The following is a 27,399-nucleotide window of genomic DNA, read 5'->3' as shown; positions in this document are numbered from 1 at the left end:
AGTTCAATCCTTGAGGGGGCCACTTAGGGATCTGGGGCAAAATCAGTACTTGGTCCTGCTAGTGAAGGCAGGGGGCTGGACTCGATGATCTTTCAAGGTCCCTTCCAGTTCTAGGAGATGGGATATCTCCATTATTATTATTATTATAATCCAATGAAATACAAACTGATGCATGCATCCAAGAAGTGGGTATTCACCCACGAAAGCTCATGCTCCTATACGTCTGTTAGTCTATAAGGTGCCACAGGACTCTTTGCTGCTTTTACAGATCCAGACTAACACGGCTTCCCCTTTGATACCAAACTTTTTTTAGTTTTCAAAAAAACATTTGAATCAAATATAATCAAAATGTTGGATGGAAACATTATGTGTAGTTTTCTGGGATAAGTGAAACATATGAAATGAGAAATTTTCTTTCAAAATTTTTCATGAGGGGAAAAATGCATTTTTGACCAGCTGTAGTGGAGAGAAAAGAATTAACTTTCCAAATAGCCAAGAGATGGTAATATGGCAGCCAGTCCAGACTAAGATGAGCTTCTGTGGTGAGCGAGTAGGCCAGAGCCTTGTCTTATAGATTTTAAGCTCTTTGAAAATAGCAAAAGTGGCCTCTAAATTCTGACTTCCCTGAAAGGGATAACACCCTGTGTCCCTCAACTCTCCCAAGTTAGAAAGCAACGAACAATTTAAAAAAAATTGCTACAGATATCGTCATGCTTTCTTCAAGTCTCATGCACAGAACTGTTCCCTCTCTCTGCTCTCTTCAGGTGATAGAGACCAGCACAGAAGGTCAAAGCCTGAAATGGTCACAGATTTTTACACTCTGTACTTCTACACTCCCCTTTCTTCCTCCCCCTCTATTGTGTCATTTAGGGTACGTCTTCACTACCCGCCGTATCAGCGGGTAGCAATCGATTTATCCGGGATTGATATATTGTGTCTTGTTAAGACACGCTATATCGATCCCCGAACGCGCTCACCGTTGACTCCGGAACTCCACCAGAGCGAGCGGCAGTAGCGCAGTCAACTGGGGAGCCGCGGCCATCGATCCCACGCCGTCTGGACCCCAGGTAATTCGATCCAAGATACTTCGACTTCAGCTACGCAAATAGTAGCTGAAGTTGCATATCTTGGATCGATTTCCCCCCGCCCCGAGTGTAGACCAGCCCTATGACACCGCTCTGCATGGGGTGGGGTGGAAACCCAGCCGAGGCAGAATTCCTTTTGGAGCTCCCTGGCACACATACAGGGTGCCACATATTCCTCCCTATCCACCTTGTCCGCTCTGCTTGCCAGTGCTTGGGGGCAGATCCATAACCTCATCTCCTCCACACCCACTATTTCAAGGGATACAGAGAGGGAGCAGTTTCTGGACTCCAAAACAGGCAGGGAATGCGTTTGTGCCTGGCTGCCACTCAGAGGCACCCTACTCCCTTCCTTGCATACCCGCAGAGCAGTGTGGCACAGTCTGGTCCCCAGAAAGCTGACTGCAACCAAACAGCTTTCTCAGCTGTTTTAGTCCTCTCATTATTTCAGCCCCATCCTAGTGAAGATTTGAATTATTACTTTGCCAGCAGCACAAACCTTGTTGCCTGTCTTTATTAACGCTCAAAATTAAGTCTTAGATGACAATGTGCTTCCCGGGCTGAAATTCCTTTCTAAGTGATAAAGCTGTAAGGGCGCTAACAGTTAGAAACTGAGATCAGATTCAACTGGAGTGTTAATGTCAAGTCCACCTGAGCTGGAGTTAATAAATAGCTCAATACTGGAAAAGACAAAGAGTTTAAAAAAAAAAAACAATTGAATATTTATAACCATGACCAAGTAGGACAAGTCCCATTGGTGTTTACCTGTCAGAATTTCTAAGATACAGACCATCTTGTAATGGAATGGCTTGTGTTTACCATCCTTCTTTGCTGGGGGGATATGTCAGATTGCTCACAGGTAAACGCTACTGGCCAAGCTCACCAGTTAATTCTGTTTCCAATGCCACAAATGTGCAGTTAGCTGCTGATCACGGTGTCTGCACATATGAGACATATTATGATGCTTTAAAGAATAAGATAGACAAATGCACATACATAGAAGTAAGTTTTCAAAGGGCCTAGGGTCTGTGTGTGCACATCTGCCTGCACACAGTAATCAGGAAACTGTGTACTTAAGTACCTACTTTGGCTGTGTAAGTCTGCAGTTTGGAGGCCTGAGCAAACGTTGAGTGTGCAGAAAGTGGGGGCCCTTTGAAAACTGGTCCCACGTTCATGCTGACAGCCATTCAAGAAAGCAGCAGCTACTAGAAGAGACAATGGCATCCAAAACAATAAGGTGAGCTGACAATAATCCAATAGAACCCCTGGGCTATTTTGCTTGGTTTCTTTAAGTGAGTTTAGTGCAGGTGAATTTTCATTGCCAGGCTGAGGGTCCTGGAGATTGGAAATCTCTGTTCACCTACAGAGCAGAACCAGCACAGGCAGCAGTGTGAGAGTCCCCTTACTGTCCTGCCTCAACCCACACGGGAGGGACTAGCCCTGGGGCAAAGGTAGTGCATTTTCCCTGTCCATTCAGCCCTCACTCTCCCTGCTGAGTCTGACAACAAGAATACCTTAGTGTAAATTGTGGTGGTAGTTTGTTGTTTATGGATGCACGCCCACTAGGAGCTGGACTCTTGGGCCAAATCATCCTGTGGAGTAAACTGGTGTAGCTCCTTCGGCTTCAGTGAAGTTAACCCAATTTGCACCAGCTGAGGATCTGTTTCTAGTTAGCAACTCTCTCTAATTTGTTTTTAAATGTGTATCTGATCTTTGCCTCTGTGATCTCCTCAGCACTGGCACGCTCGCTGTTACTGGTGGAGAATGACAACTGTTCCAACAGAGCTCTGGGGCGTCAGCCACTTTTATCCTGATGGTGTAGCTGGAGAGTGCAGTGTTGTTGAAATGCACTCCCAGGAGGCTTTCCTCTTTCTAGCGGGCTGTCATTAAGGAAGTGCACCCTTTCACGGATGTTTCAATGCCCGAGTGTGTCCAATTATCACAGACGTAACTCTTACCAGTTTTGCTGTCAAGGCAGAAGTATAATCTTGTGCCTCAAAAGCAGCAGGACCTGCTGTATGTGCTTGTTCCTGTCCTCCCCACCATGCGTTACATCCACCTCTTGGCTTTGTGCAGAATCATCTTGGTCACTGGAGGGTGCATAGTTTGGCGACACTGTTTTATTAAAAGATGAGAAACTATTTTCTCCAGCCTTCAGAGAGTACAAAACATGTGTCGCTTCACAGATCTGCCTTTGTACCTTTCCAATTAGATTTGTGTACTGTACAGTGGAGACCACTGAAAGGTGAAATCCCTGCAGGGACGGATTTGTGAGATTCTGCAGGAAATTGGTATTACATGTAATTGTTTCCTGCTGAGGGATCTATCAGAAATTCACAGAAAAGCTACACTTTTCAGCGGTCTCCTGTAAAAAGTACCTAGAAAACTAAGGTTCACTTACTCCTCAGTTATCCTGTGGTGTACCCGCATGCCACTCTGTATGCACTCCTGTTACAGTGGTTATCTGTCTAGCTATGCTGCAGTTGGCTTGTAAAGATATAATAATATTCTGCAAATTATAAATCTGCTTAAATGGCAAATGAGGAGAGGTTGGATATTTAGAACCCTCTGCACTAGGACTTTGTCAGCAGGGGTGGCTCCAAGCACCAGCGCACCAAGCGCATGCCTGGGGCAGCAAGCCGTGAGGGCGGCAGTCAGGCTGCCTTTGGCAGCGTGCCTGTGGGAGGTCTGCCGGTCCTGCAGTTTTGGTGGTAATTCGGCAGCGGGTATGCCAAAGGTGCGGGACCAGCAATACTCCCGCAGGCATGCTGCCGAATCAGCGTTACCAGCGGACCGCCCGCAGGCGCGCCGCCGAAAGCCACCTGACTGCCATGCTTGGAGTGGCAAAATACATAGAGCCGCCCCTGTTTGTCAGCTAGTATTGGCTAATGCCACCTACCTTTAGCATGTCAGATTACAAAACCTTTTTCTAAAGTTAAAACTAAATGTTATGTCATAAAAAAAAAAAATCCTCTCCTAGACAAGTAACACTGTTAGGATGTGCCACCTTCATTCTCAAAGAGATCAGCTGCAGCTCAACTTTCTTCTCCGATTCCCCCTAATTTCATAATGTGCCCGATGTTTCTTCACATTTTAACATGATCTTATTTAAAATAAGAAGGCACTCACACGATGGCATATATGACAGCTTTGCAGTAATACTGATTTCTGCCTGTATGTAGAGTTCAGTGTAAATGCTGGCTTATCCCCCTCAAGAATCCAGTTGTTGCTCTAACCTGTGATACTCCGGATAGGCTATTTTGAGTCAGAGTCATGTTAACTGCAGATGGGAGCTTGCATCCTGGTCTACTCCGTCCTTCCCTCACTCCCTGTAGATTTGCAAAAATAGGCCACTGCCAGCAGCTGGTTTGGGTGCACTGTCTCCATTGAATGTGGGCCCTGTATTATTCATTTGGCTGTGCGACAGCTCTAAACTTGAAGCAGCGGAGACATTGAACTAGATAAAAGGAAATCTCTGCTATAATTATTGCAATCAGCAAAATATCCAGTGCATTGTAACTAGTTTTGTAATACAAATACTTTGCCGTTTCCAACTTAAGTAAAACCTCTGTGTTTGGCTTTCCAAGAAAATTGCTACTTAGACCTACTTCACGTGGATTGAAAGATATATAAACTCCTGAAACCATGCTTGCTAGCTCTGCTGCTCCTCCAGTGCCAGTAATTTCAAGAGAAATGATGGTCCCTTTGAAATATGCATTGTAATACAACTGGAGTACAATGGCCAACTACAGGAAACATACAGTATACCGCACATAGACAGACAGAGAGCCAATTTCTCTTCTGAGACGCTCTCAGTAGTGGTCATCTTCAGTATTCTGCAAACCTATATGTGTAGATTTCCTGCTGATGTCAAGCAGGAAACATACACACATAGGCAGAGGAGACACTACATTTGCACATTACTGTGCAAGACTGAGAGCAGAACTTTTTCTTCTTCCGTCATTCCCATATTTAAAGAGTTTCTTCATCCTTCTTCTAATCATGGTGCTGATAACTTGTGGTATTTAGTTTTTAAAGGGAAACTTTTACTTCTAATCCTAGATTTACTTCTAATTTCCTTTTGAAATGTATCTCCACATCTGCATGCTATTCTTTAAGGTATCAATATGAGAATGCAGTATAGTATTGGGAGGGAGGGATTTTTTCTTTGTGGTATTGGTCAGGGCCGGCTCTAGGATTTTGGCCAACCCCCCCTCCCCCGGTTCTTTAATTACCCTGGCCCGCCTCAACTCCGCCCCTTCCCCAAATCCCCAGCCCTGCCTCCTCCCCCCCAGGCTCTCAAGCCTAGGAGGGAGGGAGGGGGAGAAGCAGCGCCCGCACCGTGGCCACTCGGAGTCTCCCCCACTCCCAGGTTTGAGAGCCTGGGAGGGAGAGAGGGGGAGACTCCGAGCCGCCGCGGCGTGTGAAACAGCTGATTCGCACGCCGCTGCTCCCCCTCCCTCCCAGGCTTGAGAGCCTGGGAGGGAGGGCGAGTAGCGGCGCGCGAATCAGCTGTTTCGTGCACCATGGCAGCAGCAGCAGCGGAGGTGAGCTGGGGCGGCCGGGGCACATTTGTAGGGGCGGCATTCTGGCGCCGGCCATGCCACCCCTAAAAATGTGCTGCCCCAAGCACCAGCTTGTTTTGCTGGTGCCTAGAGCCGGCCCTGGTATTGGTGTAACTCACTGAAACAATTTTATCACGGATGGATGCATGCTTTCAGGAATGAGCTACGCTTAGAGAATTTGATTTTAAGGTTATAAGCCTCTGATTGGAAACCTAAGTTTAGCTGCCACCAGATCAGTTCATCTGATGGCTTGTTATAACCATTGCCTGACATCATCAGGAATAAACATGTTAAATCGATTAGGCCATTTACAGTCTAGCACGGATTTAGGTAAACTGCATTAAAGTTTGCCAAACAGAAGGGTTTGATGAGAAGAGCAGATTGTTCATGTGGAACCCTGCGAGAGACAAATATTTGAGACGTGCAAGAGTGTCTGTTACATGGACCCCTAACTGCTTTATCACATGAGAGAAGAATCTAGCCAAATGTAATGCACTTATAGCATAAGAACTTGGTTGAAAGATTTTTGTCAGATCACCCAAACAGATATTCCATCTCCAGCAAAAGGTACTGCCATCAAAATAGATGAGTTCGCTACACACGTTTCTCAACTGCTCATTTCTCTGCGCGCCATGCATAAAGATAATTTGCTTTTTGTATTTGGGATGAATTCAGTGCAGTGAAATGGTGAGGTACTCTCTCTCTTTGTACCAGGATTTTCATAACTTTCTTATTATTTTTATGTGTAGCTTAAGGGGAGAGGAATATGTATGACAAATTCAGCATCGCATTGGGATGCTTGGTTAACTTAAAAAAACTATGTAGGGCTAAGAATGAGTTTATATTATGCTTCTAGTCTCTTGTGTAATTGTTAGAGATTCAAGACATGTCTGTTCAATTCATGAGAGAAAAAATAAATAATAAACACTAAATGCTTAATTCAGTTAATGCTAATTTTAAGGTTTGGGGGAGGGGGATTTTTTTTTTTTTTTTTTTTTTTTAAGGAAATGTTTGTGGTCATCAAAAGTGCTAGAATGGCCTGCCTAGAAACTGAAGTCCTCTGTCTGGTCACAGGGCAAGCAGCAATGTAAACTCTCCAGGCTGCCACATTTATGTGTCTCAGTCCTGATCTGGAGTAACCACCGCTAGCGGTGTACCCTCGTATCCTTACCTCGATATAACGCTACCCGATATAAGGCGAATTTGGATATAACGCGGTAAAGCAGTGCTCCGGGGGGCTGGGGCTGTGCACTCCAGTGGATCAAAGCAAGTTCAATATAATGCGGTTTCACCTATAACGCAGGAAGAATTTTTGGCTCCCGAGGACAGCATTATATCGAGGTAGAGGTGTAGTTCTGTTTCCACACCATTCACTCATTACCGTCTCTGTTGAGACTAATAAGGATGCCAAGTACTAAGGCCAACTGTGGTGCTGTTTGTGGTGAGGAGACCATTGAGAAATAGAGGGAGACCATTGTTTAAGGATCAGAAAACAAACTCCTCTCTTGCTTGCTTTTTTAAAAAAGGTGGAAATTAAGAGGTAGGGCATCACTCGCCATTCCTCACTCATATACTTGCATTTGCAGTATAAATTGTATTATGTGCACGATCACACATGTGCTCTTGGATTCCTACAAGGCACAACAAAAGAAGGACGTAGTAAGAAGATTTAACTCTATTTTAATTTCCTGGTTTTAGTGGATTTAAGTTAGATCTTCAGTGTTGTTCTGACATATTGCAACATTTTGTGTGTTAATTTTATTTTCAATGGTAATTTGTTTAGATGTTGCTTATCTATCCCCCAAACTTTTCTGAATGCACACGGGGGTCTTTAACTACTGTTTTGGCCAAGAATTTCCATCTAGGTTCATGTCCATTTTGGAATACTCATGGGTTGAAGGGAGCTGAATACCCTTTCTGGGATAGATCCTCAACTGGTCTATTTTGGTGTAGCTCTGTTTACTCTACAAAGTCCCTCCATCTCCCTGGGGTGGGGACAAAGGCAGGGGGCTGCTTTCATTCCCCTCCCCCACTCCCACTCCCACCCCGAGCAGAGAGGGGTCCAGGCTCCCTGGTCCTGCTCTGACTTCCAGCTTGTCCGGGGGCAGGGTCTCCAGGAAAAGAGGTGGGGTGGGGGTGGAGCTTTGGGGGAAGAAGAGAGGCCTTCAGGGGGAACAGGAGGGTGCCCCCCCCACACACACACACACTTTTGGGAAGGCTCCAATGCCCTTGCTATAATGTCCCTTTGGGAAGTGCTGCGCCTGGAAGACAGGGTTTCCACAAACGATGGTTCAGCTCTGGCAATGAGGTTTCACTGCTGCTGAATTGTCCTGAGAAAGACATTGCATGGCAGGGGGCTGATGTGGGTTCAGGTAACAAGCTGAAACAATGTGAACTGCTCCGTTCATTTCAGTGGGTGCTAACCCAGATGCTAATGTTGATACTTTAAATGATAACATTGTTAACACTTTCACTACTCATCCTAATGTGTAAGGAGAGGGATGATCACTTGAGGAGGAACCCAGTGTATTCTGAAGCTTGGTCTGCACTTTTAAGTTATAGTGGTGTATTTACATTGGTCAGTGGAGTGAAAACAAACGCACCCCTGACTGACAGATCTTTGCTGACATAACCCCCAGTGTAGACGCAGCTACGTCAACAGAAGAGTGGTTCCGTAGATGTAGCTAACATTGTGCCAGGAGGTGGTGTTCCTACACTGACAGAAAACCCCTTCTGTCAGTGTAAGCCGTGACTACCCTACAGGGCTATGCTAACACTGCTATGCTGGTATAGCCATAGCGTCAACATACCTTATGACCCTCACTTGGGATTGGCCTTTAATAACGTGTAACCCTTCTGCCCATCTAAGTTGGCAGCAACAAGGGCCGGGTTCTGTATCTAGGGGTTCCGTTTCAATAACACAATGCAAAACCGGCTCAAGCCCCCACCCAGTGACCTGGGACTATTACATACCACCCCCTGGGTGCCTCTAAGAGGCAATACTTCCCCTCTCGCAAGCACGGAGTCTGAGTGTAACAGAAAATGTTTAATAACATGAGGTAAACAACATCAGCATTAAATTGGAAAAACACCACAAACAGGCTTCATGAGCAAAAAACCCACCCCAGCAAATTGGGCTGTGTCCTTTCCCTTTGGTTCTTGAAACCAGCAACCCAAGAATCACCGAAGTCCCAAAAGTCCAACAACCCCCCAAAGTCTCTGTCCCTGGTCAGTGCAGCCCCAGAGTTCAAGCGGGGGGAGGCACGCAGGGTGTTAAGGGGCACCTTACGTGATCCGAGGCCGACTGGCTGCCTCTCCGTGGGGTTCCGCCGCAGCCTTCTCCATGAGCCACTCCACTCCACCAGCTGTCCCGTGAGCCGCTCCCGCCGTCCACGAACTGCTCTGGCAGCTGCTCCGCTCCGCTCACCGACCTGTGAGCCGCTCAGCTCTGCTCCACTTCAGCCGTTCCTTGGGCCGCTCCCACAAGGCTCCACTCTGCTCGCTGCTTCTCCAGCCACTCCACCCTGCTCACCGACCTGTGAGTCGCTCAGCTCCAACCATCTCATGAGGCTCCACTCTGCTAGCAGCTCCGCCAGCCACTTAGCAATATAGCTTCAGGCTCCCCCACTAGTTAACACAGTCTCAGTGATCTCAGCTCTTAATAACTTTAGCTCTTTTGTGATTTCAGCTCTTAGCAATTTCAGCTCATAGTAGGGGAGCCCCAGTGCTAGTGCACCATTGGCCCAAAGTGAATTCAGCTCAGCAGCCTGTAAATAGACTCCTAATGGAATCAAAGTTAGCTCTGACATTCAACAGTGGAGAGAGGAAGTAGTGCAATTGGTGTTTCAAACCCTCCAAGAGGGCCCATACCATCAGATATTTCACTTGCACCACCACATCCTCTCTCCATTCACTGGGTTTTGAAACCCATGCCCCTTGTCGAGCAAGTGCTACTTAGGTAATGGTGAAGGACTCACTCAGTCCTTCTGTCATACAACAGTTCCACTGGCCTTGATTCACAGAATCAGGGTAACAAAACTTTATTCTTCCTGCCCCAATAACAGAGAAACTGGGGATCCCACACCAGCCAAAGTAACCACTTTGAGTTGTTGTTGTCCCAGGCTAGGCGAGTGGGTGTGCCTATGCAAACAAGATCAGCCCCTGGAGTTCTTTTCCACACTCGCCATAATTCACCACCAGATGTCAGGGTAGAGCTCATCCTGACTCTGCTTACAAACGCATGCCAGGGCTCAAGGGACGCACAACTGGTTTCATATTTCTGAAGGGGCTCTCAGCTTTCAAAAGTTTTAAGATATCCTAGGTAGTCTGACCAGCTACTTAACAAGGCCGTAGAACCTCCCATGGTGATTCCTGCACCCGACAGCTTGTGGTTGAACCAGAGCATGTCGTGTTAGTAGGGAATAGATGGGGGGGGTGGGAGACCCCATGACAGCATGGCTCCTAGTGTATTGTTGGCTGAAGTGGGCTGACTAGGAGGCACGTGAAAGGGCTGGGCTGGCTGTGCAGCTGCCTGGGAAACTGCCAGCTTGCAGCCTGATTGGTTTGTGTAGCCCTAGCCTGCATGTGGTATCTAGGCCACACTCTGTCCCCTAATATGGGGTTGGACATCCCTACCCCGTGAAGTGAGACTGGGAAGGCAACTTCATGAGATGAACCTCACAGAGTTCCTACTGGGCGTTTTCCCCTGCAGTGGGGAATTGCCTGTGGGGATGACTGGGCTCATAATTTGAGAGCTGAACTCTATGTTCTGTCCTTCCATCGGTTACCCTGTCTTCACAACCTCTTTTGCTCTGAGCAGTATCACCCTCTCAGGTTATAGTCAGTCCACTACCCATAAGGGGTTGCTAGAAAGTTTATATTTTCCTCTGTGTGATATCAGTGATGTGTGTGTTAGGAATGACCAGATTAATTTTTGAATCTCACATGATCTCTACTGCTGTGGGATTGGTATCTGATTAGAAAAAGAATTTGTACAGTACAAGTGTATCCTCACATTATTCAAGCCTTTAATCAGCCTAACCTTTAATGAAAGGGTACTTGAAGGTTATTTCTCACAATGCCTATAACCCATCCAATGTCAGGATTGAGACTTAAACCAATAAATTAATTAAGATTTTCACAGTATCCTTTATCTACCCTTTTGATCCTAAGTGCGGCACATATGGCATTGTATATAGGTACAACTATAGTTCTGAACCCCCTACAAGAGAACCATATGGGGATAGCCTGGGCAAGTTAAAGATGCAGTGGCAGCCTTAAATCATATTTTCCTAGATTTTTAAGAAAAAGCCTAATAAAGTGTATGTTGGCTCCTTCTCATTAATCCAAATGAAACTTTGCCTAATAAAGGATTTTATTGTTGTAATGTTTAACCCCCGGTTAATTAAGAACTGGTACTTCCTCTGTATTCCAGAATGGAAGGTAACACCTTAACTTAATTTTTAAAAAAAGTTATAACATGAAAGTAACAAAATCTGTGCTGATGCCTTTTGCCTCCTAACAAGATTTGTTTGTAATAACAACAATTTTCTGACAAAACGATATTGGTATAAAGAATTAATAGATTTCAAAGACTTTCACCTCGGTAGGGTAACTACTTCTTTCCTAGCCTTTTTATGTAAATACACTATACTAACATTACCATGACCCTTGGGCAGAATCAGTGTAATTAACATGACTTTTCCACCACTAATATACATTTCCCTTAGTCATCACCAGTATGTATTCAGAGGGTATTAGAGTAGACACACATTATTTTAAGACAGCCAAATCATGCAGTTCTTAGTTGGTCTTTCTTGGGAAGCATTTCCAGTGGAGTGGGGCTAAGACTTTAGTGGGACATTAGTGGTTGGTCCTAAGTGTATATAGAGGAGGAAGTGTGTAATGTGCACTGGGGTAAATTCTGCCTTTGTATATGTGCACAGGCCATGCATTGAATGCAATGAGACTCACACCTGTTCGTTTGTCTAAAAGGCAGACGTTCACCTAAAGGCAGAATCTCTCCATGTTACGAGGGGTTCAAGGGAAAATGAAGTTGGTCTATCATGCATTTGTGCAACTGGTATGCTTCATCTAGAGATAATTTTGCCTGGATTCATATGTTCAACATACAGTGGACCAAAGTGGACCAATGCTTTTGCATAGATAACAGTACAACCATGGAACAGTTTGATAGCTGTGTCACCTGCCAGTCAGCAATTTTAGAATAATTTTCTATTAAAATTTCTAGGACCCCATAGAAATATTAAGGATCATTTGTGACATTGGATAACTATGTAGAATAGCTCTCCCTGTTCCTGTCTTGATGGGCTGCTCTGGGATTGGTTCATTTCCCTGGCCTCTTTCCAGCAGCTCCAGAATCTGTATAACCTCCCATGTCAAGATTTGTTTGGATTTGTAAAAATTGTGGCACTTCTGGTATATATCAGTTAGATAACAAGAACCTTACCCACCTCAGAACTGGATTGTCTAATGCTCAGTGTTCCTCAGTTAAGGGCATGTATCTGTATTTTTCTGTCTACTGTTTAACCCAGTGGATGACAGTTGCATCTATAAAGCTACTGTTTTGAAGTAAATATAGCAGTTCACATTCAAAACCAAAAACTGCCCTCAAAATATTCTTGTCAATTCAAAATTATTGTAGTTCTTTAGTTCCTTGGGTAGTGCATTTCTTTTTTGTGAGGGCCTAATGGTTTGAAGGGGTTCTGCAGTCTCTCGTAGAGCTATCTGGATGTGTATGTAGTAGATATGTCTTCCTTCACACCGCACCATCATTATCATATACTAACTACTTTCCTTATGGAAGAGTCACATAAATGTTATTCTTTCTATAGATACTTTTAAACCAACCATATGATTCTATATCAGGGGCATAATTCCTCATTAACATCTGTAGGACAGTTCAAAAAGGACTTAGGTTCATAAAAAAATTCGATTTAATTTCTATAGAAGCCTATTGGTTTCCTCCCTCTTAAATTCTATAGAACTGTAGGGTCTATGGCACAAAGCACTTACAATAAAGCTATTTTTATTACTGTCACGTACGTCACGGCTTGGTCACTGTTCTAGACTCAAGTTAATTTCCTACTGTAACATAAAACTGTGTGCTAAAGATATTATCGCATCATTGCCTTTGACACAGCGCTTTGTGTTAAATTAGGAAACCATTGTATCAAACCAATTTGCCATTGTTTCATACCAATGGGTGCCATTTTGTTGATTTCTTTTTTCCAAAAGAATAATTTGAAGAATGGAAAACTCCCCATTGACCTATGGAAGCCCAATGACATGAGATATGTGAAACTATGCTAGACAAAGTACTAGGTAACATACTGTGAGGAGTATTCTTGCTCTGGCAGGTGGATGGACTAGGTGACTTAGTCTTTTCCTTCTCTAACTCCTATGATATCCTAATTCAGTTTTGTGAAAAAAAATCTTTGAAGATATAATTATCTCTTACTTTCCAAAAACAAACAAGGAACCTTGAAATTGCCATGCTGGATCAAACCCAACGTCTACCTGGTCCAATATTTGGTCAGTATTGACAGTGGCCAATACCAGCTGCTTCAGAGGAAGAAACCCTGTAGTAGGCATCTGACCTGTCCCAGTGACCCCGGTGTCCAAGGTACAAAGTCTAACACTACAGCGAGCCTCAGTAGAGAGGCCAAAGACTGAATGGACTTGAAAGATCCCTTGAAGTGGTCCCTCTAGGTCAGGGCTGAAGCACACTGACCAAGCTGTGCAAGGAACCTACACTGTTGCTACCCATGCTCTATCAGTTCAGTGACTTAAACACAGAACTTAGTTCCCCACAGCTTCCAATACCGCACTTTTCAAGAACACTAAACACACATTCAATTATTTTAAAAGAATAATCACTAAAAAATACCTTGACTGATTCCCCACTACTGAAAGGCAGCCCTTCTAATCTGCTTGCTAAAGAATGTTTAGGAAGCTGTTGAAGCTGTTAAGAAATTGAATCCCCAAGTGACGAGGGTCAAAAATACTGCTGAAGAAGCAGAAAAGAACTGATAAATGAAAACATCTCCTCTCCGTGGCAAGTCTTGACTCTTCCTTCCATGTAACTATAAAATATTTCAAGCTAACATGCTCCAAATGAAAAAAAGGTGCCAATTCTATAAACAGGTGTTTGCTGACCGTATGGGCAATGTAACATGTTTTTCTGCAAATGCATAATAGTAATTTTGCTTATGAATAGCATCTGTTCCAAGAAAGTTTAATATATTATGGCTGTAATGTGTGCCATATAGGATAGAAGAGGGAGGGAAAATAGCCGTGGATTTAATACTACATCTGTGACTAGTTAGTTATGGTAACTCTCAGGTATGTGGTGGTTTCAGCATGTGTTCTAGAATGCAGCAATAGACTAGCAACAAGAGCTATAGAGAAAATTATGAAAAATCAATACACCTACTCGTTGGGAAAAAAAAACATACAAAGTGTTTTCAGTCCTGTGTCATTCACTGAACACTTGCTGGCCCTTTACCTCTAGCCTCTATCACATTCCCAACCAAGCGGTGTGCAAAAATCATTGACACGAGGTCACTTCCAGAAACGAGACATAACACTAATAATGAGCTTAGCAGAAATGGAGGGAAAGCACTGACCCTGATGAGCAAAGCCGAGGGTGGAACATGAACTGTAACCTTAGTGGAATGAGCAGTTGGGAAAGAATTGCTAAAGGCCAAGTCCTGATCCCCCTGAAGTCAATGGTAAAACTCCTGACTTCAATGGAAGCAGAATTTGGCCCAAAGTGAACCAAAAGTCAGCAGGGAAATGCATTAAGCAGTGCAGTGCTTCCCACTCACTCACCATTGCCAAGAAGTGACCTAGGCTCCAGTACACCGAAGAAGCAAGACTGCTGTTGTCGTGAAGAGCTGGCTGTTGCATGGTTTGCATTTGTTCCCTTTTCTGTGCTTATTACTTTGATATGTTCCCCCATCCAGCCAGTTTCTTCTGTATTTGTATGTCCAGTTTTGGATGTTTTAAATGCCCTGCAGGACACCTGTCAGAATGTGAGCTGAGTGAATAGGGGGCAACTTTACCTAGGACTCCTGCTCGGGACTTGCCTCCTTCCCTGGGTCCTAGTCCAGCCCTTTGCAGGAAGACAGAGCCATTCTGAAACCTTCTCCCCTGTGCTCGCCCTGCCTTCTGCAGCTATTGCTAACATGGTCTTCCTTCCTGCTACGGGAACCCGTTGCTGCTCTCTCAGGATCCCTCCACAGCTTCTTCTCTCCTTCCCCCAACACCCTCACCTTTTGGGTCCTGCACAGTGCCAGCCCCATCCACATCTTTTCCTTCCTTTCCTCTTCCAATTTCCTCTCCTAAATGTCCCCCCTCTTAGATACTTCTCCCACTGCTATCTTTTACCTTTTTCAATCCTTTTTATGCTTGAATCTGCATACTCCTGAGTGCCAAACACCTACCCTCTTCTCCAGAGGTTGGAGTCAATTGAACCAAGATGGGGAGCTCCACTGCACCAATCAAGATGGAGGGGGACCTGTGAAGAAGCACTATTCAGCCAGGCCTGGGAGAGCACTGTCTCCACTTTTAGTGTAAAAAGGAGAGCTGCCCTCACCATCTCCCATGCTCCTCCTTACTTTAGCCCCTGATCTTCTCACTGGAGTTACTATTTGTAGTATAGTAGCAGCTACAGGGCTCCAACTGAGAGAAGGGCCCATTTTTCTGGGTGCTGTACAAACACACAGTAAGAGACAATGCCTGCCTTGAGAAATCTAGAGTTTAAGCAGGGGTCGGCAACCTTTCAGAAGTGGTGTGCCGAGTCTTCATTTATTCACTCTAATTTAAGGTTTTGCGTGCCAGTAATACATTTTAACGTTTTTAGAAGGTCTCTTTCTATAAGTCTATAATATAGAACTAAACTAATGTTGTATGTAAAGTAAATAAGGTTTTTAAAATGTTTAAGAGGCTTCATTTAAAATTAATTAAAATGCAGAGTCTCCCCCAGACCGGTGGCCAGGACCCAGGCAGTGTGAGTGCCATTGAAAATCAGCTCGTGTGCCGCCTTTGGTGCGTGTGCCATAGGTTGCCTACCCCTGATCTAAAGGGTGAAAGAGGAAACAGAAGTGAAATGACTTTCTCTAAGTCACACTGCAAAATAGTGTCAGAGCCAGGCATAGAACCTAGGTTTCCTGAGTCCCTGTCCACTGCCTTATCCACAAGTCATCCTCTCTCATTCAGATCTATCCCTCAAATGCACTTCCAGTACTGCCACCCCTGAGCATTTAAAAAATCACAAGTCTGGTCCCAAAACATCAGGCGTTATGGCTTAAAAATCATTTAGCCTTTTTAAAAATAATCCTTTTTTAAAATATTAAAAACATCCAGTTTCTGAGCGTTTAGGTTACATTGAGTTCACATTGTCAGGCTTTTCAGAAACTTTTTTTTTTTAATTAAAGTTGAGATTCTCAGCTCCAGGAGCTGGGACTTTAAGAAAAACAGGAACTATGGCAAGATTTCCAATTAAATCACTTGATTTGACAGCGCTGCACTTCTTCCATAATTCGATTGATAGCAAGCCCCAGTCTAAGAATTCTGGAAAATTACATTACCAAAAAATATCCACACTGCTCTGAGATGTGAGCAGCATCCGATTATATGGTAGATTGTGTGTTTGTACTGTACTGTACTTACATTGTAAACCCCTTGAGGCAAGGACTGTCCTTTCCTTTTTCTGCACCCTGATGGTGCTCAATAAATAACAATCCCCTCCTCTACATTGGCAACTCACCCCATTCTCACTCCCTGGAATGCCATGGCAGCCTTTCCCTAATGAAATCAGCAGAGAGTTACCAGCGCTGGAGTGAAGAGGTGTTTTGTATATTGCATAGTAAACGCCACAATAGCGAGTGAGAGGTGTTGAGGCCAAGGAGGAAGGGGGAAGTAAACAACGCTGCTTCCCATGACTCTGTTCTCCTAGCGAACAACTGCCATAGAATAGCAAACAGTTCCTGATTGAGATAAGATTACACACATGCAAATGACGCTAATCATCCCAGAAAAGTTTTTGCAAAAAGAGTCAGATTCTGATTATTTTTTATTTGAACTACCTCCCAGTTTTCTTAACACAGTGAAGAGATTTAAATGTTTGATCCACTGTCAGTCCTTTTGACTATGGCAAATTGTGTTATCACCTCTAGGGAGTATCTGTGATAAAACCCCTATGGTTGTAGTGAGACTATGTAATTTTTCTATGATGAGTGTAGCTGGCTGAAACATGGTGCAGACATTGAGCAGCAAAAGGAGAACAGCTTTTTCTGTACAGACCCTGATCCTGTGGGTACTAAGCCCATACATAACTTTATACATGTGAGTAGCTTCATTGAAGGCAGTGACATCCCACTGGAGTCAGTGGGGAGAACTCGTGTGGAAAGTTATGCAGGTGCTTAAGTGCTGGCAGGTTAGATAAGAAAGAAAGATTTGTTAGATAATAGACAATGCCAGGAGAACGGTGGTCTTATGGCTGAAGCATAAGAATGGGGGGGCAGAAATCGGTATTCTATACTGGCTCTTTTGCAGACTCTTTGGATGACCTTGGGCAAGTCACTTAGAGATTCTCTTCCTGTTTCCCCGGCTGTGTAATGGAGCTATAGTGCATCACATATTTGACAGGGATGATGTGAGGCTCCGTTCATGAACGTGGTCAAAGCCCTTTGGGTAGGCAGGTAAAGCCAAGTGAATAATGAAAGAAATGACTCTCAAATATGGAAAATTTCACTAAGCTGGAATCTATTCACCAATGATTTGCCCAGCTCTATCGCTTGAGCAAATGATGGAAAAAATATTCCTCCAATTCCTCTTTAAAAGAGATCATGAAATTCATCAACTAAATTACTCAAATCATATTGGGCCAACTCTGGTAGTAGTATCATTAAAACAGAGCTAGCTGGGACAGGATTCTATTACAACAGGCCTATCTGGGTGCATTTAAGAAGCCAAATAATTCTGTTTTAGTTAGGAGAAGTTGCCGGTGGGTGGATTTGGAAGCATAGGGCTGTCTCGCCAGCCATCACTTACATGCAATGATTATCATTTCCTGCCACCAGTATCCTGGCTCCCAGGTGCCCCAAAAGCACTTCTCCAGAGGGGAACCCCTTTGATTTCTTGTCCTGGGTACCAGCCAAGCCTGTCAGACAGCATTAATTTTAAAAGTGCATCCTATTTTCCCTTTGATAGACTATAATCTTCCATCCTACAGATTTTCCATGCACAGAGAGAGCTGATGTTTTTCTTATTAACTGTACAGCACTTACAGACTCAGCAGCTCCTGTAGGAGAGCTGGAGGTGTTTTGTTTGTCCTCTCAAAGGAAACAATATACCCCATGCTGAAGGATGTTCCCAGCAAGTCTGCTGTTGTCAGAACTGGCGGCTGGTGCTCTTGAGTTAGGCTTTTCTGCTTCCCTGGTGTTGTTTTTCTGGGAGGATACTGCATTTGGAAGTCTGTCTGACTCGGCTTCATAGCTAGACGCCTGTGTAGGAGGCCTGCAAAGGCACACTGCTTCGAGTGATGGGGATATCTGCTTGAAGCTAACCAGCCACAGAGCTCCTCAGACATTCCCTTTTATTTAGCTTTCAAATGCAGTGTGTATGCTTTACCTCCTGGAAGTGCTGTGCAGGACTCTGACTTCCCACAGCACAAGTAAGCACGTTTATAGGGGTGGTTTAGAGCAGGATTCACGGAGCTGTAGATCCAGGCCTTGGGCTAGAGGGGAACCCATACACCCATAAACTCACGAGGGCCCCAAACCAACAACTTGTTCTGCACAGCAAGATCCTCCGCTTACGCAAAACAAGTTGCAAGACCGGAGCCAAAGTTCAGATCTATAGGAAGGGGCTCCACAGGGGGTCTGTCACAGGGACGTGGGACATGAGGGATGATTATCAGGTGGGGGGGGGGGCAAGAATATTTGATTTGTTGTGGGCTGCTCTTTGCTTTGGGGGGAGCCCTTGGATTGGATTGGATCTGGGCCCCAATTCGTCTTAACCCAGCATCACATGTTTGTGAAGATTAACGTTTGAAGGGTGTGTGTGTGTGTGTGTGTGTGTGTGTGTAATATATCTGCAGCATATTAACAAGAATGTTCTTAATCCTGGGGGCTAAGCTACTTCACATGGTGAGAATGTTCGGAGAGGTGATAATGAAGAGAGATCAGATGGAATTACACAACAGCCATGCCACCTGGGTTGAAACTAGAGTGGTTTATTCCTTTAAAAAAAAAAAGTTTTCTGTTGTGGAGGAATCTTTGATAATTTCCAGGAAGCTTGAGGTTCACTTCAAAGTCATTAAGCTGCTGGGGAGGAAAGGCAAGGCAAACTGTCTGCACTAGGCATGCTCCGCAGTGACTGCTTCATGCAAGGCTGGGCTCTCTCACAATACTCCCAAACGCAGAGAACAGAGGGAAGCATGGGGGAGCCACTTGGTAAGTCAGCGACATTCTCTTCCTACATCGCCAAGTTAAAACCACTTAATTTATTCAGCCTGAATTAAGAGTTCAAGGGAATTGTGTGGGTGGCTTTGTTGTTTCTCTGTAAGGCATGCTGCAAAAACGAACCAATCCACTGCAAAGCTGTCATGCAGCTGCCAACGATTCTAACTGCATCTCTAAGTTTCTCTCCTCATGTCAAACCATAGGCTTTTTGCTCTGTTCCGGAGCTCTGAGTGTATGCTGCACATGCTGCTCTGACCGTTTTCAACCAGACTAATAGTTTTGCTGGAGCAGCAGTAGATTATCTGGTCTCCGCTGGTGTTAGTTGCAGATGTAACTGTTTGAGTACCAGAGAGTACGTGTTTACAAGCAGCTTGGCTCTTTCCTTCAATTGTTTGAAGATTACGTGAGGTATGTGTTTCCCCATTTGGCTTGGACATAGGGGGACCTAAAGTCTGCTGCTAGCAGCCCCTTACCCTTTTGCACTGGGTAGGTGGAATCAAAGATCAGAGCAAAGCAAAAGGGTTGTCTTGCCACACAGCGGTGGAAAGAGATCATATTTTCAGGGCAGGTTTTAGGTCAGCTGTATGCTTCTAATGAGTCTTCTGCAGTAAATTGCAGCCTGTGGTCACTTCAGGTGACCTGCTGGTTAATTGATTCAGTGACCACTGCTATAGCCGATTCAGTTTCTGTACTGATAGCCCTGCAAAGTTTACAAACTTTCCCCCCACATTTTTGACTTTTAAAATGTTCCATCAAAGAACTAATGATGTTAACCCAGGCTGCGGAAAGCACCACCCCTCCCAGAGAGGGTTTAGGGATTAGGGTTTGGTAATCTGTGACTGTGAAATCTAAGTGCCTCTGTGCAGGTCTCCTTCATGGTGCCTTGCTGCTACATCCCACAAGTTTCCTTACGGTGTTTATTATTCCCAACTAAGCTCCTGTAAGGGAGATGCTGTAAAGATTGTTTATTGAGCACTATAGCCAGCCCAGAGTCTCTGATTTTCCAAGCATCTCTCTCAAGATGTTACCAGTTTAGCCATAAAATGAAACATGTAGGTACTTTATAGCAGAGAGAGGACTGCTCTGCTGCAACATGAACTAGCTTACTAATAAAAGAACCTGCATTAGCTTCTTGCCAGGAATAACAGAAAGTTAATGCTTGGGATCCATCTGGATGTTTCAAAAACTAAATTATTCCACTCTACAATCATAACAACAAAGCATCAGTTACTCTCATTTGTACATACGAGACAAAATGTGTGGCTGGTTAATACCAGGCAGCTATTGGAAACTAACCTTTGTTCCTTCCCCCCCATGACGGGTGAATTAGCAGCGCTAAAAACACCAGCGCTTTTGTAACTAAATTAAAGACATTTAGTTAAATCCCCAAATCTTGCAAAGTATTTTTTGTGAAGAGCCATAATCTTGTTTGTGTCTAAGCACACCAAATAAGAAAACAGACTGTGAAGCAATCCTCTCTCTCTCTCTCTCTCTCTAGCTTTTGAATTTCTTTCCTGCTTTGCTATTTTCTTTCTTTTAAAGCTACAAACTTGCTTTCACCCTGAAAAGCTCGCGCGCGTCTGTGTGGTACTGCCTATGACAGTTTGAGGCTTCTGTCTCTGTTCATGTCCCTTTTCTACATGTTAATTCTTGTCTATCCCCACATTGTAACCCACTTTCTGAACAGGAGAGATGAATTTTTTAGTGAGGTGAAAGGCCCTGGTTCTGCAAATGTGACCCAACTCATGCTTAACTTTACTCCCATGAAGAGTCACAATCAAGTTAATGCCTGTCTTAAAAACTAAAATTGCCTTTAAAAACCTGATTGTTAGAATGTGATAATACAGTCATAGGCATTAATCCCTCAAATTGATCTATACAGCTACCCCTGTGTCCATATGAGCCCCATTGACTTTAGTGGTGGTCCACTTGCACAGATTAGTTTGCAGGGTCAGGGCTTTAAACCTGAAGCTGCAAAAGTTTATCATCAGTCTTAGTGCTTTCTATTATAAGCGGGCCCTTTTACACTTTACTCAGTTATCATTGCAAAGAGAAGAAAAAATCTGTTGTTTTTCCATTGGGTGTTAGGCTGAATATTACATTTTAAATTGTAGCCCTGATTTGGGCTACAAATTATAGCCCTGATTTGGGCATCGAATCCATGCCAATGGACTGTTGTGTCTCTACGGAATCTCTTCTGGATTGGGGGTTTGTTAAGGATTCAGAGAAATTGTTTTTCCATTGTTAGGAGTCCCAGAAGCTAAGACACATCAGCTCATGCTCTTAAGTAAAAATCTGAGTACAACTGCATGAGCAAGCATTTTGATCCGTGTTGTCAGGATACCAAATCTTAGTGACAGTGCAATGCGTATCTTGCCTTCTAGCCTAAAGCATTCAGCCACGCTCCTGAGCAGTAGCTGAACCGTTTTCCTTTCATTGCTTTAAAGGGTCTGCATTAAGTCAAAAAAGATGTTACCATTTGTTGTTGTTATAAATAGTTACATGGAAAATAACGACCCAATTAAATTCAATTGTTAAAGAGCAGAATAAGCAACTTCTGAATAAACTACTGCAGTACAAATTGGCGAGGAATCTCATGGCTTTTACTCACTTGGGACCTGGTTCTGCCACTCTTATTGTGTGTCCACTATTCTCCACAAAGCAGGAGAGTGGGTAGTGACAGGAACATTGGTTCTATGCTTTTTCCTCAGTGCACCAGCCCGTGCAGTTGAATTGCCATGGAATAGGGGTTGTAATGTAGAAAGGACCAATAGCAAATTACTATCGCCTGGATCACAGGGTGGGATTGCAAATCTCTGAGGCATGATTCCTTCCATGCACTGCTCCTTGGTGGCATGGCAGCACACCACTACATGCACAAGGCAGATTGTGAAATCAGTCTAGCCCATTGTTTTCAGGATGGGGCCCTAGTTTGTGTCCTCACTTCCTGTAGCATTATTCAAAATTGCTGGCTGTAAAACAGTCTCCTGTGCTCAGAAAATACTAATCGGACTGAATCTGTCGGTTTTAGTCTTTCGAGTGTTAACAGATTACAGTAGTATATTGTTAGATACATAACTTGACTGGCTTTCTCACGACCTAAAGAGCACACGGAAAATAAACAAGGATCTATTGTTCAGTGGGGAAAAGCAAATGTTTTCTGCGTCGCTATCTAATTAAGAAAAGATCATTTTAAAATAATTCTCCTGACTGTCACACCAATGACATGGCACATGCAAACTTGGGTTTTGCCAAAAGCAGATCTGGTTGGAGGGTGATGCATTTCTGAACTTCTCCATATTTTTCGAGCTGCTTACGAGCAGGCTGCAAGGTCCTGGCCAAATCTTCTATTTTAATGAATTTGGCCAGAGTCCAGCCTAATTAATCTTGAGGGAGTTTAGGGGTAGGAGAGCAGAGTATGAAACAATTGTTCTCTTGTAATTTTCTTTTCACAGTGTGTTGACCCAACCAAGAGCTATGTCTTCAAAATCCTCTGGGTCTCTTGCTGAACTCCTTACACCAATTTGTTTGGTTTTAACAGATGTTGTTTTCCCCTTCATGAGTGGAAAGGGTTATCTCACTTGCTAAAACCTTGCTATTGTGCTTTGTTTCAAGAGCCTGTGGGCTTGAGGAATGCTGGGGGAAGCTTACTCACTAGGTCCAGCTACAAAGGAAAGGGTAGGTCAGTCTTTCAACAACTTTATACCACCTTTAAGATCCAAATGTAGATATCTACATAGATTGATGGGATCTTTTAACACCTACTGCAGGAATAAGCTAAATATGTCTCTGTGCAATATAGTGCTGATTATAGTAGACAGTGAAAAATTGCAACAGCATGTACGTTGCCCAAGTAGTTCATGATTAGAACATTATTGAAATTTGCCAGTGATTACTCAGACAATATTAGATGGGAAGTATGTTTATAGTATTAACTATACTGGCCCAAATTTTCAAAAGTGGCTACTAATTTTGCATGCAAAAGACACAGTCATATATCTTAAAGTTGGCATCTAAAATTTGTGGCAATTTTTGAAAATTCAGGACAGTCCCTCTTTCTCTGTGGTACTGATTGGCTATCACTTGCCTATTCAGTCTCTAAGGGCTTGTCTACACTAGAAAGATTTGCCACTTTAACTACACCAGTGCAGTTAAAATAACAAACCCTTCCCTAGCGTGGTTGCAGTTGTACTAGTATAGTTTTATTCTTGTGTGGGAAGATGAATAATCTATATTGGTGTAAGGTGCCTTTATATTGGTATAAATATCCACACTAGGTTTAAAAAATCACCCTAAGCAATATATTATCTTGGTATAACTTTTCTTGTGTATTCTAGCCCTTAATTTCTGCTTTCCTTATTGTCAGATACCAAATATTAAACTACTTAATGTGGAATGAATAATATTAACAATGTGGAAACTGAGGCAAAGAGGTTTCGACTGACCCACGGCCACACAGTGCGTCAGTGACATCCCCTGAATTAGAATTTAGGATTCTTGAATCTCAGTTTTATCCTTACTCCACTGGACCGCGATACCGCTAAAATATTCCTCCGGTGTTTAAGTTCATGCAGCGTATTGACAACAACAACAAAAGCCCTGCTGTGAATATATGGTAGGACACAGACAAGAGAGGAAGATGGGGTTGGGCATCTATGGTACAAGTATAGATCTGCGGGGCAGTCCAGAAGAGGGACATTGATTCCACGTAGAAGTATGCTAACGGGAGGCAAGAGAGGCTGGTAACATGTGAAAGTAAGTGAGCAAAGCAGACACAGATGTGCTCAGACTCTATTTACTCCAGCAGACATGATCTTTATGGAGGAGTCTGAAAGTAGGGGAGGCCAGGCCAAACCCTGCAGAGTCCCCATCACAAGCCACCAACTACATTTGTGAGGAGGGGAAAGTGTGTGTTTACATGTTTGTTTGTTTTCTTGAATCCTGGCCTGAATGGCTGGCAGATCCTGCTGTGATTAGGAGAATGCTCGTGTGTGTAATCCTTTTGATCATGGAGCCCAAGCTTTATAATCAATGTCGCTGTCATCTCAAAGTCCAGCTCTGTGATGGATCCCTTATTAAAACATTTCTTACTTCATATGACTAAATACAATTATGGTGATCTCCTCTGTGTTTTGCCCAAACTGAGAGCTGTTTCTGCTGGTTAGAAGAAAAATCCACTTAGTTTAGTGTGGGAACAGTTTATTGGGGCTTTGCATGTAGGTATTTAAAGTGGAACTGTTAGCTCTTAAGGACTTTAATTTTAAGAGTCAAGAAATGTAAGTTCCCTTTATTTTGTTCCAACAAAGCTTTGACAGATTTTACCCATGGAAAGTGGCATGAACAGCATGTGAACACGTGTCTCAGTTTGAAAACATGTTTTCTTTTGTAGGTGTTTTTTTGGAGGGGGTGGGGTGAAGAGGGCACGGAGGGAAGGGAGTTGGCTGTTTACTTTTTGTTTAATAAAATACTTTACTATTTATTACAACAGTAGAACTGTCAAAGGAAATACTTCTACCACACACTGCCAACTTCTCTAGGAACCTGTTACATCTTCAGTATGGAATGTCAGTGAACAGTGTTTAAAAATCGCTCCTTCTTTATTAAAAAGAAACCAGAAAAAAGAAAATCCTCTTGGCCTGTTTTCAGACTAGTAATGTGGTGCTTTGTCATCCATGGCAGCAAGCTCTCGACATTCTGAAAACCGGCTCTTTGGAGCTGATCATAATGGTGAATATTCAAAGATCCCCCCCTCTGCCTTTGTGTTTACCTTATCTGGATTTGTGCATGCTACAATAAAAGAGCACTTATCCAGTGCTCTGGGCACACTGGGCAAGCTTTTTAAATACACAAAATAACTAAACAGACCCAGATCTATTCCCTCAGGCCACCCAATAACAACATATATACCAGAGAAATGGCTCAACTCTCAATGCACATTCAATTCCCACCAGAGTCCCACATCACCACAAACAACCCTATCCAGCACCTGTCTCCTCATGAACACTGGAGGAAGGCTTTGCTGCATGCCCTGAAGGCTAGCAAACTCAGGCTGTTACAGACCTGGGCAGAAGCCATTCCCAAAGGTCTGGGGCTCCAGTGGAGAATGCCCTGCCAGCCATTCCCTCGTTCTTGTAACAATGTTGCTTCCGCTCAGGTGCCTCCACTGACCACCACTGTGCTAATATGTTATGGGGCAAGGGTCAGTCTCTGAAATACGCTATTTAGTCTATTTGGTAACACTTTTTCCTTTTATTTTTTTGCTCCCACTTCCAAACTTTCTTGGGAGCCATATTGTGCCACAATTTTTTTATTATTATTAGGCACAACACCTGATTGATTTCATTGGGGAAATCTGCTCAGAAATTGATAGTAGAATATGGACCATGATTTTCAGTGAATGTGAACATATACACTTTTTGCTTTCTCTTTGGGGAAAAATGTACGCACTCTCCTGTCTGCAGTGAAGGTTAAATGCAAATTCACAGATTTGTATCTTCTTGTGAGTGGAATTAGAGAGATGTGCATGCCTGGGAGCACATAGGGTCCCAACATAAAGTTACATTTCTCAGTCTACAATGACCTTGATATACACTTTTTACTTGCAATCATCAGAGATGCTTTTTCAATTAGGTCTGTTGCCTTTGAACCCCGAAGTATGGTATTAGGAGAGTTTCCATTACAACCAACAGCCTTGTGGTGATGGGTGTCTGTGATCTGATACCAACCACTGAATCAGAATATTTCTTTTTTTTTTTTTAACTGACCCAAAATATTTCATTTTGAATCAGTTCAACAAAACATTAAATTGCATTTGGTCACTTCCTTTTCCTGAAGAGTGTACAGTCTAATTGGATTTTACTATTTAAAAGAAGATTAAATGGTCAAGGTAAAAACCAGATCCTATTTAAAATGTTTGTTTTTAATACACTGTCTGCTACAGAAAAGAAAAGGAGTGGGAAACGGAAGAGGTTAAAACATCAAAGCTAGCACTGCCCATTATTAAAGTTGCCCAACACTTCCAAATAAGATCCCGTTTTCAGTCGCTTATAACTTTTGCCAAACTTTAACCATTTGAGCTGAAATTTCCCATGCGGAGTATGAGCCGCAGGATGAATTTCTTTTGAAAATTTCAGCTAAAAGAGCTTATCTGTTTCTGAGAACAAGGTTGGGAGAAATACACTGTTTTGCTCTTACTGGAAAAAAAAAATCTTACCGCCATTTCATTCATTGAGAAGCTCTAGTGCCCCCGGGTTTTGGATCAGCAACTTGAAATTTGTCAGGGGTGTGGCCTCTATGTCAGGAATATATGCTTTTTGCCGTGCCTGTGAAAATCCACCCTGTTAGCATATTTTATGTGGAATCAATGGACCGCCTCTTCTGGACTGCCCCCCGGATCTATACTTGTACCATATATGCCCAATCCCATCTTCTTCTCTTGTCTGCACCCTACCATATATTCACAGCAGGGTGGTGGTGATGGTGGTGGTTGTTGTTAATACGCTGTAAGAACTTAAACACCAGAGGAATATTTTAGCAGTAGCGTGGTCCAGTGGAGTAAGCATAAGACTGAGATTCAGGCATCCTAAATTCTAATTCGGGATGTGTCACTGACACACTGTGTGGGTCAGTCAAAACCTCTTTGCCTCAGTTCCCACATTGTTAATATTATTCATTCCACATTGAGTAGTTCTGTGGCCTGCAATGTGCAGGAGGTCAGACTAGATGATCATGATGGTTTCTTCTGACCTTAAAGTCTGAGTTTATGAGGAAGCTGTCTGGGTGAAATGTAGAGGCAACAAAAGCTGAACTGGGGTAAAGGATGAAGAGGAGTAGATTGGGAGAAGGAGTCTGCTGAGACTAGGACTGGAGCAGGAGAGGAACATTGTGTTGGAGCATGATGGGGGAGACTGGTACTGGATGGGCAAGGAGACTGAGAGCTGAGGAGAGACAGGGATGCTGAGACTGGGAGTTGGGGTGGGGGAGGAGGCTGGGACTAGGAGCTGTAGGATGAGGAAGGGGAGACTGGGGTTGGTTGGCAACTGGGAGCCAGGGGGAGACTGGGACTGTGAACCAGTGAGGGAAATGGGGGGTGAACTGAAAGCCAGTTCCTTGGTTGTTTAGAGGGGGCCTCGGCCACTGAGATTGGATAAGAAGCTGCGCAAAGGAGGGGAGACTGGGCTTGGCTGGACAAGGAAACTGGAACACCGAGAGAGGGAGTGGGGATCCTGGCTAGAGGAGGGGGTGAGAAGAGACTGAGGTTGG

At 43.7% G+C, this 27,399-nt stretch overlaps 1 protein-coding gene across 11 annotated transcripts in view; it reads left to right on the top strand.

The window, feature by feature from the left end:
* Positions 1 to 27,399, top strand: part of JCAD (junctional cadherin 5 associated) — an 89,386-nt gene that overhangs the window by 24,576 nt on the left and 37,411 nt on the right. For 2 of the 11 annotated variants that reach the window (XM_034760161.1, XM_034760165.1), the window contains exon 1: positions 18,857 to 19,128. The exons of 4 other annotated variants lie outside the window; for them this stretch is intronic. The gene's annotated coding sequence lies outside the window, so the exon portion shown is untranslated. Of the gene's footprint in view, positions 1 to 18,855; positions 19,129 to 22,752; positions 22,820 to 27,399 lie in introns of those variants that run through there. 5 more of the 11 variants (XM_034760160.1, XM_034760162.1, XM_034760168.1 and 2 more) reach the window with 5 other exon arrangements.

This window comes from Trachemys scripta, chromosome 2 (assembly GCF_013100865.1).
Source record: "Trachemys scripta elegans isolate TJP31775 chromosome 2, CAS_Tse_1.0, whole genome shotgun sequence".
In the NCBI taxonomy this organism is placed as follows: domain Eukaryota; kingdom Metazoa; phylum Chordata; order Testudines; family Emydidae; genus Trachemys; species Trachemys scripta.
This window is presented reverse-complemented; position numbering and strand designations above follow the sequence as displayed.